The sequence below is a fragment of the Schistocerca cancellata genome, unplaced genomic scaffold (genome assembly GCF_023864275.1).
Source record: "Schistocerca cancellata isolate TAMUIC-IGC-003103 unplaced genomic scaffold, iqSchCanc2.1 HiC_scaffold_1080, whole genome shotgun sequence".
Lineage (NCBI taxonomy): Eukaryota > Metazoa > Arthropoda > Insecta > Orthoptera > Acrididae > Schistocerca > Schistocerca cancellata.
Genome location: NW_026047079.1, coordinates 86,989 through 102,310, shown reverse-complemented (window position 1 = coordinate 102,310; position 15,322 = coordinate 86,989). Strand labels below are relative to the sequence as shown.

The following is a 15,322-nucleotide window of genomic DNA, read 5'->3' as shown; positions in this document are numbered from 1 at the left end:
CTTTGATGGTCTCACCATGTAGGGCTGCAGCTCACCCAGTGTTCTCCCTGTCTGTCGCGGTTGGATTGTTTTCATCGACGTCTTTTACTATAGGAACTTCACGAATCGGAGGGAGCTCGTAGCCGATGCCCTTGCTAACACAGAAGAAAAACTGTTGCTATTACGAGTCTCCGGGTGGTACACGAAACGAACCGTCGTTTCCGTGGTGTAGCGGTTATCACGTCTGCTTTACACGCAGAAGGTCCCCGGTTCGATCCCGGGCGGGAACACAACAATTTTAATCTATATTTCGGATTTCATTTCCGAGATGACCTCACGTCCGCGTATGCAGAGACAAGCAATGCCGTATGCTAGACGGATAGGGCGTCATTTTACTGTCAAATACTGTTGCTCTCTTATTGCACCGGTATTTGGTAACTGAGAACGCCCCTAGCTCCATTATGGCTGGCAAAATTTATAATCCGGTTCTTCAGGGCTACTTCAAGTGCGCTTGCTACTGGCTTTCCTGAGCTCACCCTACTCGCCTTGTCACAGCTCTGTCAAAGTGTGATGCTAACTAATAATGAGAAACTCTTGGCCACTCTCAATCTTACATGCCACCACCCCTTTGTTGTTGCCGTCGTTAGTAAGATGAGGGTAGACTGTCGCACAATTAAGCTTAATCTCCACTCACGGTGCACATATTCCGCAAAGACAACCTTGTTTTCCGTTGCATGCAAAATTACCGTCTGCGTTTCTACCGAATTCCACCTACGTACTTTACTGGTGCCGCATTCTTGTTATATCCACGTGCTATAACAGGCGTCTACTCTTCATTGAGGAGCTGCAACCGGGGCTGAGTTCCACCTACTCTTCAGCACGGTCAAAATGGCAGGGCTCGTCCGGGATTTGAACCCGGGACCTCCTGCACCCAAAACAGGAATCATACCCCTAGACCAACGAGCCACCTGCCTGGAGCAGTCAAGTTAATCCCAGGTAGTGGACCTCACAGGGAACACAAACTTTTACGTGAATTCGCAAGATAAACGCTTTCTGCAGGCAGCACTCACCACTGATGAGAAGAATATTAAAGGCAACGAATAAAAAGCGAAATAACTTCATCGAACACTGCTTATGAACAGCCGGCAGTGCCTCAGTTTCGGTATGTGGTTTCTCAGGGTTAAGAGAAGGCGAATGCACTAAACAAAAGAACATCGGGAAACCAAGCACCAACTCATAACGAAAAGATTGCACAATATACTGCAAGTAAAATTTACAGAAGACGGATACTGAAGACGCCGCAGACAAAAGAATTATTCTATCCAGTAACGATTATCTAGGAAGCGTAAATTGCATGTGCTGCTCCACCACACAACTTCTTTTGATACTGTTTTACTTATTCTAAATTTTCATTGCCTGATCGTCTCTAGAATACTGTGTGGTATCACCTGGTTTCCAACAGCGATAGTAGTAAGTAAATCGACTACAAAGTCTTTCAAAGTAGGTCAGACACCAAAAAAAAAAAAAAAAAAAAAAACGGAGCTGCGCGTAGCTCATGTCATTCTGCTTTCAAACGTGAATCAGCGGCTGGGAGTAGTGGCGTACTCCTGTAATCCAAGCTACTGGGAGGCTGTTGTGTGGGAGAGATCTGGAAACAACTACAGATTCGGCCGTTCCATGAGCTCAGGAATGGCCGCGATGCCTTCATCGAGCTCTGCAGATCGACATATGACAGCGTGGAAATTTCGGCGAGCGGTGGCTAAGGGTTAAGAGAAGCCAAACGCACTAAACACAAGAAAGTCGGGAAACCGAAGCTCATAACGAAAAGATTGCGGAATGCAGTGCGGAAGCAAAACTTCGAGAAGACCAACTCTGAAGCCATCGGCGCGCTAGGAATTATTCCTCGCAAGAAGCGATCATGTAGGAAGCGCGAGTCGAGGGTGTCGCTCGACCACACAATAAATTTTTGCTTAAACCAAATTTGCAATACCGGTTCGACACTAGAATACTGCGCCTTGGTTCTTCGAAAAGCGATAGTAATAAGCACGTCGACTGCAGTGTCATTTAGGGTAGTGAGTCAGACATGGGGAGGATATAAGGCGGGTGGAATATGCAACGACAGGGGGCATTGCAGGGCGGGCGCCGACTTCTTGCGCTGCGGCGCGCCGGTGCCGGCGGCGGCCTGGCTGGGCTGCTGGTGCCTCCATGTAGAGCTGCCGCCGAGCCCAGGCACCGTGCCGCTAACGAAGCGATTGCCTTTGGTGACATCTTTTGCAATAACGACTGCGCGAATCGACGGTATCTCGTAAGGAAAGAAAGAGCAGCAGCTGCCGCCGAGCCCAGGCGCCGTGCCTAACACGCAGAAGGTCCCCGGTTCGATTGCGGGCGGAAACCCGTTTTCGTCGCACTCAGCAAGACACTTGCTACGATCTCTGCTGTGACCATTTAAATCAACTTCAAACGTTCCACCAGCAGGGTGCACATGGCTCAAATGAAACATGAAACTGTTTCAGAACTGGTTGTCGGATTTTAGCGCTGACTTGGAGGCCTGGAAATGCGCGAAACAGCCGCCGCCATGCGATTTGTTACCACACCGTTAGCCCAGGCACCGTGCCGCTAACGAAGCGATTGCCTTTGGTGACATCTTTTGCAATAACGACTGCGCGAATCGACGGTATCTCGTAAGGAAAGAAAGAGCAGCAGCTGCCGCCGAGCCCAGGCGCCGTGCCTAACACGCAGAAGGTCCCCGGTTCGATTGCGGGCGGAAACCCGTTTTCGTCGCACTCAGCAAGACACTTGCTACGATCTCTGCTGTGACCATTTAAATCAACTTCAAACGTTCCACCAGCAGGGTGCACATGGCTCAAATGAAACATGAAACTGTTTCAGAACTGGTTGTCGGATTTTAGCGCTGACTTGGAGGCCTGGAAATGCGCGAAACAGCCGCCGAAATGCGATTTGTTACCACACCGTTGTACAAAACGCAAGAGCTCGTCCGGGATTTGAACCCTGTACCTCCTGCACCCGAAGCGGGAATCATACCCCCTAGACCAACGAGCCTGTCCGTTCCGAAAACGCACTGCATGTGAATGACGCCACCTTTGATGGTCTCACCCTGTAGGGCTGCAGCTACCCAGCGTTCTCCCTGTCTGTCGCGGTTGGATTGTTTTCATCGACGTCTTTTACTATAGGAACTTCACGAATCGGAGGGAGCTCGTAGCCGATGCCCTTGCTAACACAGAAGAAAAACTGTTGCTATTACGAGTCTCCGGGTGGTACACGAAACGAACCGTCGTTTCCGTGGTGTAGCGGTTATCACGTCTGCTTTACACGCAGAAGGTCCCCGGTTCGATCCCGGGCGGGAACACAACAATTTTAATCTATATTTCGGATTTCATTTCCGAGATGACCTCACGTCCGCGTATGCAGAGACAAGCAATGCCGTATGCTAGACGGATAGGGCGTCATTTTACTGTCAAATACTGTTGCTCTCTTATTGCACCGGTATTTGGTAACTGAGAACGCCCCTAGCTCCATTATGGCTGGCAAAATTTATAATCCGGTTCTTCAGGGCTACTTCAAGTGCGCTTGCTACTGGCTTTCCTGAGCTCACCCTACTCGCCTTGTCACAGCTCTGTCAAAGTGTGATGCTAACTAATAATGAGAAACTCTTGGCCACTCTCAATCTTACATGCCACCACCCCTTTGTTGTTGCCGTCGTTAGTAAGATGAGGGTAGACTGTCGCACAATTAAGCTTAATCTCCACTCACGGTGCACATATTCCGCAAAGACAACCTTGTTTTCCGTTGCATGCAAAATTACCGTCTGCGTTTCTACCGAATTCCACCTACGTACTTTACTGGTGCCGCATTCTTGTTATATCCACGTGCTATAACAGGCGTCTACTCTTCATTGAGGAGCTGCAACCGGGGCTGAGTTCCACCTACTCTTCAGCACGGTCAAAATGGCAGGGCTCGTCCGGGATTTGAACCCGGGACCTCCTGCACCCAAAACAGGAATCATACCCCTAGACCAACGAGCCACCTGCCTGGAGCAGTCAAGTTAATCCCAGGTAGTGGACCTCACAGGGAACACAAACTTTTACGTGAATTCGCAAGATAAACGCTTTCTGCAGGCAGCACTCACCACTGATGAGAAGAATATTAAAGGCAACGAATAAAAAGCGAAATAACTTCATCGAACACTGCTTATGAACAGCCGGCAGTGCCTCAGTTTCGGTATGTGGTTTCTCAGGGTTAAGAGAAGGCGAATGCACTAAACAAAAGAACATCGGGAAACCAAGCACCAACTCATAACGAAAAGATTGCACAATATACTGCAAGTAAAATTTACAGAAGACGGATACTGAAGACGCCGCAGACAAAAGAATTATTCTATCCAGTAACGATTATCTAGGAAGCGTAAATTGCATGTGCTGCTCCACCACACAACTTCTTTTGATACTGTTTTACTTATTCTAAATTTTCATTGCCTGATCGTCTCTAGAATACTGTGTGGTATCACCTGGTTTCCAACAGCGATAGTAGTAAGTAAATCGACTACAAAGTCTTTCAAAGTAGGTCAGACACCAAAAAAAAAAAAAAAAAAAACGGAGCTGCGCGTAGCTCATGTCATTCTGCTTTCAAACGTGAATCAGCGGCTGGGAGTAGTGGCGTACTCCTGTAATCCAAGCTACTGGGAGGCTGTTGTGTGGGAGAGATCTGGAAACAACTACAGATTCGGCCGTTCCATGAGCTCAGGAATGGCCGCGATGCCTTCATCGAGCTCTGCAGATCGACATATGACAGCGTGGAAATTTCGGCGAGCGGTGGCTAAGGGTTAAGAGAAGCCAAACGCACTAAACACAAGAAAGTCGGGAAACCGAAGCTCATAACGAAAAGATTGCGGAATGCAGTGCGGAAGCAAAACTTCGAGAAGACCAACTCTGAAGCCATCGGCGCGCTAGGAATTATTCCTCGCAAGAAGCGATCATGTAGGAAGCGCAAGTCGAGGGTGTCGCTCGACCACACAATAAATTTTTGCTTAATCCAAATTTGCAATACCGGTTCGACACTAGAATACTGCGCCTTGGTTCTTCGAAAAGCGATAGTAATAAGCACGTCGACTGCAGTGTCATTTAGGGTAGTGAGTCAGACATGGGGAGGATATAAGGCGGGTGGAATATGCAACGACAGGGGGCATTGCAGGGCGGGCGCCGACTTCTTGCGCTGCGGCGCGCCGGTGCCGGCGGCGGCCTGGCTGGGCTGCTGGTGCCTCCATGTAGAGCTGCCGCCGAGCCCAGGCACCGTGCCGCTAACGAAGCGATTGCCTTTGGTGACATCTTTTGCAATAACGACTGCGCGAATCGACGGTATCTCGTAAGGAAAGAAAGAGCAGCAGCTGCCGCCGAGCCCAGGCGCCGTGCCTAACACGCAGAAGGTCCCCGGTTCGATTGCGGGCGGAAACCCGTTTTCGTCGCACTCAGCAAGACACTTGCTACGATCTCTGCTGTGACCATTTAAATCAACTTCAAACGTTCCACCAGCAGGGTGCACATGGCTCAAATGAAACATGAAACTGTTTCAGAACTGGTTGTCGGATTTTAGCGCTGACTTGGAGGCCTGGAAATGCGCGAAACAGCCGCCGCCATGCGATTTGTTACCACACCGTTGTACAAAACGCAAGAGCTCGTCCGGGATTTGAACCCTGTACCTCCTGCACCCGAAGCGGGAATCATACCCCTAGACCAACGAGCCTGTCCGTTCCGAAAACGCACTGCATGTGAATGACGCCATCTTTGATGGTCTCACCATGTAGGGCTGCAGCTCACCCAGTGTTCTCCCTGTCTGTCGCGGTTGGATTGTTTTCATCGACGTCTTTTACTATAGGAACTTCACGAATCGGAGGGAGCTCGTAGCCGATGCCCTTGCTAACACAGAAGAAAAACTGTTGCTATTACGAGTCTCCGGGTGGTACACGAAACGAACCGTCGTTTCCGTGGTGTAGCGGTTATCACGTCTGCTTTACACGCAGAAGGTCCCCGGTTCGATCCCGGGCGGGAACACAACAATTTTAATCTATATTTCGGATTTCATTTCCGAGATGACCTCACGTCCGCGTATGCAGAGACAAGCAATGCCGTATGCTAGACGGATAGGGCGTCATTTTACTGTCAAATACTGTTGCTCTCTTATTGCACCGGTATTTGGTAACTGAGAACGCCCCTAGCTCCATTATGGCTGGCAAAATTTATAATCCGGTTCTTCAGGGCTACTTCAAGTGCGCTTGCTACTGGCTTTCCTGAGCTCACCCTACTCGCCTTGTCACAGCTCTGTCAAAGTGTGATGCTAACTAATAATGAGAAACTCTTGGCCACTCTCAATCTTACATGCCACCACCCCTTTGTTGTTGCCGTCGTTAGTAAGATGAGGGTAGACTGTCGCACAATTAAGCTTAATCTCCACTCACGGTGCACATATTCCGCAAAGACAACCTTGTTTTCCGTTGCATGCAAAATTACCGTCTGCGTTTCTACCGAATTCCACCTACGTACTTTACTGGTGCCGCATTCTTGTTATATCCACGTGCTATAACAGGCGTCTACTCTTCATTGAGGAGCTGCAACCGGGGCTGAGTTCCACCTACTCTTCAGCACGGTCAAAATGGCAGGGCTCGTCCGGGATTTGAACCCGGGACCTCCTGCACCCAAAACAGGAATCATACCCCTAGACCAACGAGCCACCTGCCTGGAGCAGTCAAGTTAATCCCAGGTAGTGGACCTCACAGGGAACACAAACTTTTACGTGAATTCGCAAGATAAACGCTTTCTGCAGGCAGCACTCACCACTGATGAGAAGAATATTAAAGGCAACGAATAAAAAGCGAAATAACTTCATCGAACACTGCTTATGAACAGCCGGCAGTGCCTCAGTTTCGGTATGTGGTTTCTCAGGGTTAAGAGAAGGCGAATGCACTAAACAAAAGAACATCGGGAAACCAAGCACCAACTCATAACGAAAAGATTGCACAATATACTGCAAGTAAAATTTACAGAAGACGGATACTGAAGACGCCGCAGACAAAAGAATTATTCTATCCAGTAACGATTATCTAGGAAGCGTAAATTGCATGTGCTGCTCCACCACACAACTTCTTTTGATACTGTTTTACTTATTCTAAATTTTCATTGCCTGATCGTCTCTAGAATACTGTGTGGTATCACCTGGTTTCCAACAGCGATAGTAGTAAGTAAATCGACTACAAAGTCTTTCAAAGTAGGTCAGACACCAAAAAAAAAAAAAAAAAACGGAGCTGCGCGTAGCTCATGTCATTCTGCTTTCAAACGTGAATCAGCGGCTGGGAGTAGTGGCGTACTCCTGTAATCCAAGCTACTGGGAGGCTGTTGTGTGGGAGAGATCTGGAAACAACTACAGATTCGGCCGTTCCATGAGCTCAGGAATGGCCGCGATGCCTTCATCGAGCTCTGCAGATCGACATATGACAGCGTGGAAATTTCGGCGAGCGGTGGCTAAGGGTTAAGAGAAGCCAAACGCACTAAACACAAGAAAGTCGGGAAACCGAAGCTCATAACGAAAAGATTGCGGAATGCAGTGCGGAAGCAAAACTTCGAGAAGACCAACTCTGAAGCCATCGGCGCGCTAGGAATTATTCCTCGCAAGAAGCGATCATGTAGGAAGCGCGAGTCGAGGGTGTCGCTCGACCACACAATAAATTTTTGCTTAAACCAAATTTGCAATACCGGTTCGACACTAGAATACTGCGCCTTGGTTCTTCGAAAAGCGATAGTAATAAGCACGTCGACTGCAGTGTCATTTAGGGTAGTGAGTCAGACATGGGGAGGATATAAGGCGGGTGGAATATGCAACGACAGGGGGCATTGCAGGGCGGGCGCCGACTTCTTGCGCTGCGGCGCGCCGGTGCCGGCGGCGGCCTGGCTGGGCTGCTGGTGCCTCCATGTAGAGCTGCCGCCGAGCCCAGGCACCGTGCCGCTAACGAAGCGATTGCCTTTGGTGACATCTTTTGCAATAACGACTGCGCGAATCGACGGTATCTCGTAAGGAAAGAAAGAGCAGCAGCTGCCGCCGAGCCCAGGCGCCGTGCCTAACACGCAGAAGGTCCCCGGTTCGATTGCGGGCGGAAACCCGTTTTCGTCGCACTCAGCAAGACACTTGCTACGATCTCTGCTGTGACCATTTAAATCAACTTCAAACGTTCCACCAGCAGGGTGCACATGGCTCAAATGAAACATGAAACTGTTTCAGAACTGGTTGTCGGATTTTAGCGCTGACTTGGAGGCCTGGAAATGCGCGAAACAGCCGCCGCCATGCGATTTGTTACCACACCGTTAGCCCAGGCACCGTGCCGCTAACGAAGCGATTGCCTTTGGTGACATCTTTTGCAATAACGACTGCGCGAATCGACGGTATCTCGTAAGGAAAGAAAGAGCAGCAGCTGCCGCCGAGCCCAGGCGCCGTGCCTAACACGCAGAAGGTCCCCGGTTCGATTGCGGGCGGAAACCCGTTTTCGTCGCACTCAGCAAGACACTTGCTACGATCTCTGCTGTGACCATTTAAATCAACTTCAAACGTTCCACCAGCAGGGTGCACATGGCTCAAATGAAACATGAAACTGTTTCAGAACTGGTTGTCGGATTTTAGCGCTGACTTGGAGGCCTGGAAATGCGCGAAACAGCCGCCGAAATGCGATTTGTTACCACACCGTTGTACAAAACGCAAGAGCTCGTCCGGGATTTGAACCCTGTACCTCCTGCACCCGAAGCGGGAATCATACCCCTAGACCAACGAGCCTGTCCGTTCCGAAAACGCACTGCATGTGAATGACGCCACCTTTGATGGTCTCACCCTGTAGGGCTGCAGCTACCCAGCGTTCTCCCTGTCTGTCGCGGTTGGATTGTTTTCATCGACGTCTTTTACTATAGGAACTTCACGAATCGGAGGGAGCTCGTAGCCGATGCCCTTGCTAACACAGAAGAAAAACTGTTGCTATTACGAGTCTCCGGGTGGTACACGAAACGAACCGTCGTTTCCGTGGTGTAGCGGTTATCACGTCTGCTTTACACGCAGAAGGTCCCCGGTTCGATCCCGGGCGGGAACACAACAATTTTAATCTATATTTCGGATTTCATTTCCGAGATGACCTCACGTCCGCGTATGCAGAGACAAGCAATGCCGTATGCTAGACGGATAGGGCGTCATTTTACTGTCAAATACTGTTGCTCTCTTATTGCACCGGTATTTGGTAACTGAGAACGCCCCTAGCTCCATTATGGCTGGCAAAATTTATAATCCGGTTCTTCAGGGCTACTTCAAGTGCGCTTGCTACTGGCTTTCCTGAGCTCACCCTACTCGCCTTGTCACAGCTCTGTCAAAGTGTGATGCTAACTAATAATGAGAAACTCTTGGCCACTCTCAATCTTACATGCCACCACCCCTTTGTTGTTGCCGTCGTTAGTAAGATGAGGGTAGACTGTCGCACAATTAAGCTTAATCTCCACTCACGGTGCACATATTCCGCAAAGACAACCTTGTTTTCCGTTGCATGCAAAATTACCGTCTGCGTTTCTACCGAATTCCACCTACGTACTTTACTGGTGCCGCATTCTTGTTATATCCACGTGCTATAACAGGCGTCTACTCTTCATTGAGGAGCTGCAACCGGGGCTGAGTTCCACCTACTCTTCAGCACGGTCAAAATGGCAGGGCTCGTCCGGGATTTGAACCCGGGACCTCCTGCACCCAAAACAGGAATCATACCCCTAGACCAACGAGCCACCTGCCTGGAGCAGTCAAGTTAATCCCAGGTAGTGGACCTCACAGGGAACACAAACTTTTACGTGAATTCGCAAGATAAACGCTTTCTGCAGGCAGCACTCACCACTGATGAGAAGAATATTAAAGGCAACGAATAAAAAGCGAAATAACTTCATCGAACACTGCTTATGAACAGCCGGCAGTGCCTCAGTTTCGGTATGTGGTTTCTCAGGGTTAAGAGAAGGCGAATGCACTAAACAAAAGAACATCGGGAAACCAAGCACCAACTCATAACGAAAAGATTGCACAATATACTGCAAGTAAAATTTACAGAAGACGGATACTGAAGACGCCGCAGACAAAAGAATTATTCTATCCAGTAACGATTATCTAGGAAGCGTAAATTGCATGTGCTGCTCCACCACACAACTTCTTTTGATACTGTTTTACTTATTCTAAATTTTCATTGCCTGATCGTCTCTAGAATACTGTGTGGTATCACCTGGTTTCCAACAGCGATAGTAGTAAGTAAATCGACTACAAAGTCTTTCAAAGTAGGTCAGACACCAAAAAAAAAAAAAAAAAAAACGGAGCTGCGCGTAGCTCATGTCATTCTGCTTTCAAACGTGAATCAGCGGCTGGGAGTAGTGGCGTACTCCTGTAATCCAAGCTACTGGGAGGCTGTTGTGTGGGAGAGATCTGGAAACAACTACAGATTCGGCCGTTCCATGAGCTCAGGAATGGCCGCGATGCCTTCATCGAGCTCTGCAGATCGACATATGACAGCGTGGAAATTTCGGCGAGCGGTGGCTAAGGGTTAAGAGAAGCCAAACGCACTAAACACAAGAAAGTCGGGAAACCGAAGCTCATAACGAAAAGATTGCGGAATGCAGTGCGGAAGCAAAACTTCGAGAAGACCAACTCTGAAGCCATCGGCGCGCTAGGAATTATTCCTCGCAAGAAGCGATCATGTAGGAAGCGCAAGTCGAGGGTGTCGCTCGACCACACAATAAATTTTTGCTTAATCCAAATTTGCAATACCGGTTCGACACTAGAATACTGCGCCTTGGTTCTTCGAAAAGCGATAGTAATAAGCACGTCGACTGCAGTGTCATTTAGGGTAGTGAGTCAGACATGGGGAGGATATAAGGCGGGTGGAATATGCAACGACAGGGGGCATTGCAGGGCGGGCGCCGACTTCTTGCGCTGCGGCGCGCCGGTGCCGGCGGCGGCCTGGCTGGGCTGCTGGTGCCTCCATGTAGAGCTGCCGCCGAGCCCAGGCACCGTGCCGCTAACGAAGCGATTGCCTTTGGTGACATCTTTTGCAATAACGACTGCGCGAATCGACGGTATCTCGTAAGGAAAGAAAGAGCAGCAGCTGCCGCCGAGCCCAGGCACCGTGCCGCTAACGAAGCGATTGCCTTTGGTGACATCTTTTGCAATAACGACTGCGCGAATCGACGGTATCTCGTAAGGAAAGAAAGAGCAGCAGCTGCCGCCGAGCCCAGGCGCCGTGCCTAACACGCAGAAGGTCCCCGGTTCGATTGCGGGCGGAAACCCGTTTTCGTCGCACTCAGCAAGACACTTGCTACGATCTCTGCTGTGACCATTTAAATCAACTTCAAACGTTCCACCAGCAGGGTGCACATGGCTCAAATGAAACATGAAACTGTTTCAGAACTGGTTGTCGGATTTTAGCGCTGACTTGGAGGCCTGGAAATGCGCGAAACAGCCGCCGCCATGCGATTTGTTACCACACCGTTGTACAAAACGCAAGAGCTCGTCCGGGATTTGAACCCTGTACCTCCTGCACCCGAAGCGGGAATCATACCCCTAGACCAACGAGCCTGTCCGTTCCGAAAACGCACTGCATGTGAATGACGCCACCTTTGATGGTCTCACCCTGTAGGGCTGCAGCTACCCAGCGTTCTCCCTGTCTGTCGCGGTTGGATTGTTTTCATCGACGTCTTTTACTATAGGAACTTCACGAATCGGAGGGAGCTCGTAGCCGATGCCCTTGCTAACACAGAAGAAAAACTGTTGCTATTACGAGTCTCCGGGTGGTACACGAAACGAACCGTCGTTTCCGTGGTGTAGCGGTTATCACGTCTGCTTTACACGCAGAAGGTCCCCGGTTCGATCCCGGGCGGGAACACAACAATTTTAATCTATATTTCGGATTTCATTTCCGAGATGACCTCACGTCCGCGTATGCAGAGACAAGCAATGCCGTATGCTAGACGGATAGGGCGTCATTTTACTGTCAAATACTGTTGCTCTCTTATTGCACCGGTATTTGGTAACTGAGAACGCCCCTAGCTCCATTATGGCTGGCAAAATTTATAATCCGGTTCTTCAGGGCTACTTCAAGTGCGCTTGCTACTGGCTTTCCTGAGCTCACCCTACTCGCCTTGTCACAGCTCTGTCAAAGTGTGATGCTAACTAATAATGAGAAACTCTTGGCCACTCTCAATCTTACATGCCACCACCCCTTTGTTGTTGCCGTCGTTAGTAAGATGAGGGTAGACTGTCGCACAATTAAGCTTAATCTCCACTCACGGTGCACATATTCCGCAAAGACAACCTTGTTTTCCGTTGCATGCAAAATTACCGTCTGCGTTTCTACCGAATTCCACCTACGTACTTTACTGGTGCCGCATTCTTGTTATATCCACGTGCTATAACAGGCGTCTACTCTTCATTGAGGAGCTGCAACCGGGGCTGAGTTCCACCTACTCTTCAGCACGGTCAAAATGGCAGGGCTCGTCCGGGATTTGAACCCGGGACCTCCTGCACCCAAAACAGGAATCATACCCCTAGACCAACGAGCCACCTGCCTGGAGCAGTCAAGTTAATCCCAGGTAGTGGACCTCACAGGGAACACAAACTTTTACGTGAATTCGCAAGATAAACGCTTTCTGCAGGCAGCACTCACCACTGATGAGAAGAATATTAAAGGCAACGAATAAAAAGCGAAATAACTTCATCGAACACTGCTTATGAACAGCCGGCAGTGCCTCAGTTTCGGTATGTGGTTTCTCAGGGTTAAGAGAAGGCGAATGCACTAAACAAAAGAACATCGGGAAACCAAGCACCAACTCATAACGAAAAGATTGCACAATATACTGCAAGTAAAATTTACAGAAGACGGATACTGAAGACGCCGCAGACAAAAGAATTATTCTATCCAGTAACGATTATCTAGGAAGCGTAAATTGCATGTGCTGCTCCACCACACAACTTCTTTTGATACTGTTTTACTTATTCTAAATTTTCATTGCCTGATCGTCTCTAGAATACTGTGTGGTATCACCTGGTTTCCAACAGCGATAGTAGTAAGTAAATCGACTACAAAGTCTTTCAAAGTAGGTCAGACACCAAAAAAAAAAAAAAAAAAACGGAGCTGCGCGTAGCTCATGTCATTCTGCTTTCAAACGTGAATCAGCGGCTGGGAGTAGTGGCGTACTCCTGTAATCCAAGCTACTGGGAGGCTGTTGTGTGGGAGAGATCTGGAAACAACTACAGATTCGGCCGTTCCATGAGCTCAGGAATGGCCGCGATGCCTTCATCGAGCTCTGCAGATCGACATATGACAGCGTGGAAATTTCGGCGAGCGGTGGCTAAGGGTTAAGAGAAGCCAAACGCACTAAACACAAGAAAGTCGGGAAACCGAAGCTCATAACGAAAAGATTGCGGAATGCAGTGCGGAAGCAAAACTTCGAGAAGACCAACTCTGAAGCCATCGGCGCGCTAGGAATTATTCCTCGCAAGAAGCGATCATGTAGGAAGCGCGAGTCGAGGGTGTCGCTCGACCACACAATAAATTTTTGCTTAAACCAAATTTGCAATACCGGTTCGACACTAGAATACTGCGCCTTGGTTCTTCGAAAAGCGATAGTAATAAGCACGTCGACTGCAGTGTCATTTAGGGTAGTGAGTCAGACATGGGGAGGATATAAGGCGGGTGGAATATGCAACGACAGGGGGCATTGCAGGGCGGGCGCCGACTTCTTGCGCTGCGGCGCGCCGGTGCCGGCGGCGGCCTGGCTGGGCTGCTGGTGCCTCCATGTAGAGCTGCCGCCGAGCCCAGGCACCGTGCCGCTAACGAAGCGATTGCCTTTGGTGACATCTTTTGCAATAACGACTGCGCGAATCGACGGTATCTCGTAAGGAAAGAAAGAGCAGCAGCTGCCGCCGAGCCCAGGCGCCGTGCCTAACACGCAGAAGGTCCCCGGTTCGATTGCGGGCGGAAACCCGTTTTCGTCGCACTCAGCAAGACACTTGCTACGATCTCTGCTGTGACCATTTAAATCAACTTCAAACGTTCCACCAGCAGGGTGCACATGGCTCAAATGAAACATGAAACATGAAACGCCCTCATCGAGCTTTGCAGATTGACCAGATAGCAGTGCGGAATTTTCGGCTAGTGGTGACTCGGGGTTAAGAGAAGTCGAGAGCAGTGAGCAAAACTACATCGGGAAACCGAAACAGACGACTCATAAAGAAAAGATTGTTGAATGTACTGCAAAAGCAAAACTTCGAGAAGACGAACTCTGAAGCCGTCGGTGCCTTAACAATCATTTCGTGCAACAACGATAATCTGGCGAGAGCGAGGCGTGGTTGTTGCTCGACCACACAACACATTTTATATAATGTTCTACTTATTCTAAACTTGCGTTTCCAGATCATCAGTAAAATACTGTGTGATTTACACCTGGTTTCCTTCTTCCAAAAGCGATATTAAGAAGTACATCGACTGCAGCGTCATTGACGGTCGTGGGTCCGGGCGCCGGCGCGCCAGCGGTGGCCTGTCGGAGCTGCTGGTGCCTCCATGGCTCCTCGCCGCTAACGAAGTGATTGCTTTTGGTGACATCATTTGCAATAGCGACTGCGCGAATTGACGGTACCTCGTACGGACAGAATGAGTAGCTGATGCTGCTGAGGACTCGGCCGCGAGCATTTCCGACGACTTCTTGGGCTCTCATTCGTGATGGCATTCAGACAGGCAAGGGTGCTGTCGATTGTTGCATACGAATGCGAAATACCTGCATTGTGCGTTTCCGCAAAGTGATTTTTACGCCAAAGTTGCGATCGTCCTACAAGTTGTGTCAGATGTGGAGCACAGAGCGTAGCAGTTTCCGTGGTGTAGCGGTTATCACGTCTGCCTAACACGCAGAAGGTCCCCGGTTCGATTCCGGGCGGAAACAATTTTTCGTCGCACTCAACAAGACCCTTGCTACAATCTCTACTGTGACCATTTAAATCAATTTCAAACGGCCCACCACCAGGGCTCAGATGATACATGAAACTCTTTCAGAACCGGCTACTTGGTTTTTGTGCTTACCTGGAGGGCTGGAAATGCGCGGAACAGCCGCCGGCATGACGGTAGTTGCCACACGTTTGCACAAAAAGCAAGGGCTCGTCCGGGAATTGAACCCGGGACCTCCTGCACCCGAAGCAGGAATCATACCCCTAGACCAACGAGCCTGTTCGTAGCGTCTAAGCGCTGCACATGACTGACGCCTCCGTTCTTGGTATCACCATGCAGAGC

The 15,322-nt window shown here is 49.6% G+C and overlaps 12 non-coding genes across 12 annotated transcripts; 6 read left to right on the top strand and 6 right to left on the bottom strand.

Annotated features, from left to right (window-relative positions):
* Positions 1-196: 196 nt before the first annotated feature.
* On the top strand, positions 197-269 carry Trnav-uac (transfer RNA valine (anticodon UAC)). The gene has a single exon. It is a non-coding gene; the product is annotated as a tRNA-Val (tRNA).
* Positions 270-873: 604 nt separating this feature from the next.
* Positions 874-945, bottom strand: Trnap-ugg (transfer RNA proline (anticodon UGG)). The gene has a single exon. It is a non-coding gene; the product is annotated as a tRNA-Pro (tRNA).
* A 2,328-nt stretch (positions 946-3,273) lies between these two features.
* Trnav-uac (transfer RNA valine (anticodon UAC)) lies at positions 3,274-3,346 on the top strand. Its single transcript has one exon. It is a non-coding gene; the product is annotated as a tRNA-Val (tRNA).
* Positions 3,347-3,950: 604 nt separating this feature from the next.
* Positions 3,951-4,022, bottom strand: Trnap-ugg (transfer RNA proline (anticodon UGG)). Its single transcript has one exon. It is a non-coding gene; the product is annotated as a tRNA-Pro (tRNA).
* A 1,949-nt stretch (positions 4,023-5,971) lies between these two features.
* Positions 5,972-6,044, top strand: Trnav-uac (transfer RNA valine (anticodon UAC)). Its single transcript has one exon. It is a non-coding gene; the product is annotated as a tRNA-Val (tRNA).
* A 604-nt stretch (positions 6,045-6,648) lies between these two features.
* On the bottom strand, positions 6,649-6,720 carry Trnap-ugg (transfer RNA proline (anticodon UGG)). The gene has a single exon. It is a non-coding gene; the product is annotated as a tRNA-Pro (tRNA).
* Positions 6,721-9,042: 2,322 nt separating this feature from the next.
* Positions 9,043-9,115, top strand: Trnav-uac (transfer RNA valine (anticodon UAC)). The gene has a single exon. It is a non-coding gene; the product is annotated as a tRNA-Val (tRNA).
* A 604-nt stretch (positions 9,116-9,719) lies between these two features.
* On the bottom strand, positions 9,720-9,791 carry Trnap-ugg (transfer RNA proline (anticodon UGG)). The gene has a single exon. It is a non-coding gene; the product is annotated as a tRNA-Pro (tRNA).
* A 2,062-nt stretch (positions 9,792-11,853) lies between these two features.
* On the top strand, positions 11,854-11,926 carry Trnav-uac (transfer RNA valine (anticodon UAC)). Its single transcript has one exon. It is a non-coding gene; the product is annotated as a tRNA-Val (tRNA).
* A 604-nt stretch (positions 11,927-12,530) lies between these two features.
* Positions 12,531-12,602, bottom strand: Trnap-ugg (transfer RNA proline (anticodon UGG)). The gene has a single exon. It is a non-coding gene; the product is annotated as a tRNA-Pro (tRNA).
* A 2,303-nt stretch (positions 12,603-14,905) lies between these two features.
* On the top strand, positions 14,906-14,978 carry Trnav-aac (transfer RNA valine (anticodon AAC)). Its single transcript has one exon. It is a non-coding gene; the product is annotated as a tRNA-Val (tRNA).
* A 208-nt stretch (positions 14,979-15,186) lies between these two features.
* On the bottom strand, positions 15,187-15,258 carry Trnap-cgg (transfer RNA proline (anticodon CGG)). Its single transcript has one exon. It is a non-coding gene; the product is annotated as a tRNA-Pro (tRNA).
* Positions 15,259-15,322: the final 64 nt, after the last annotated feature.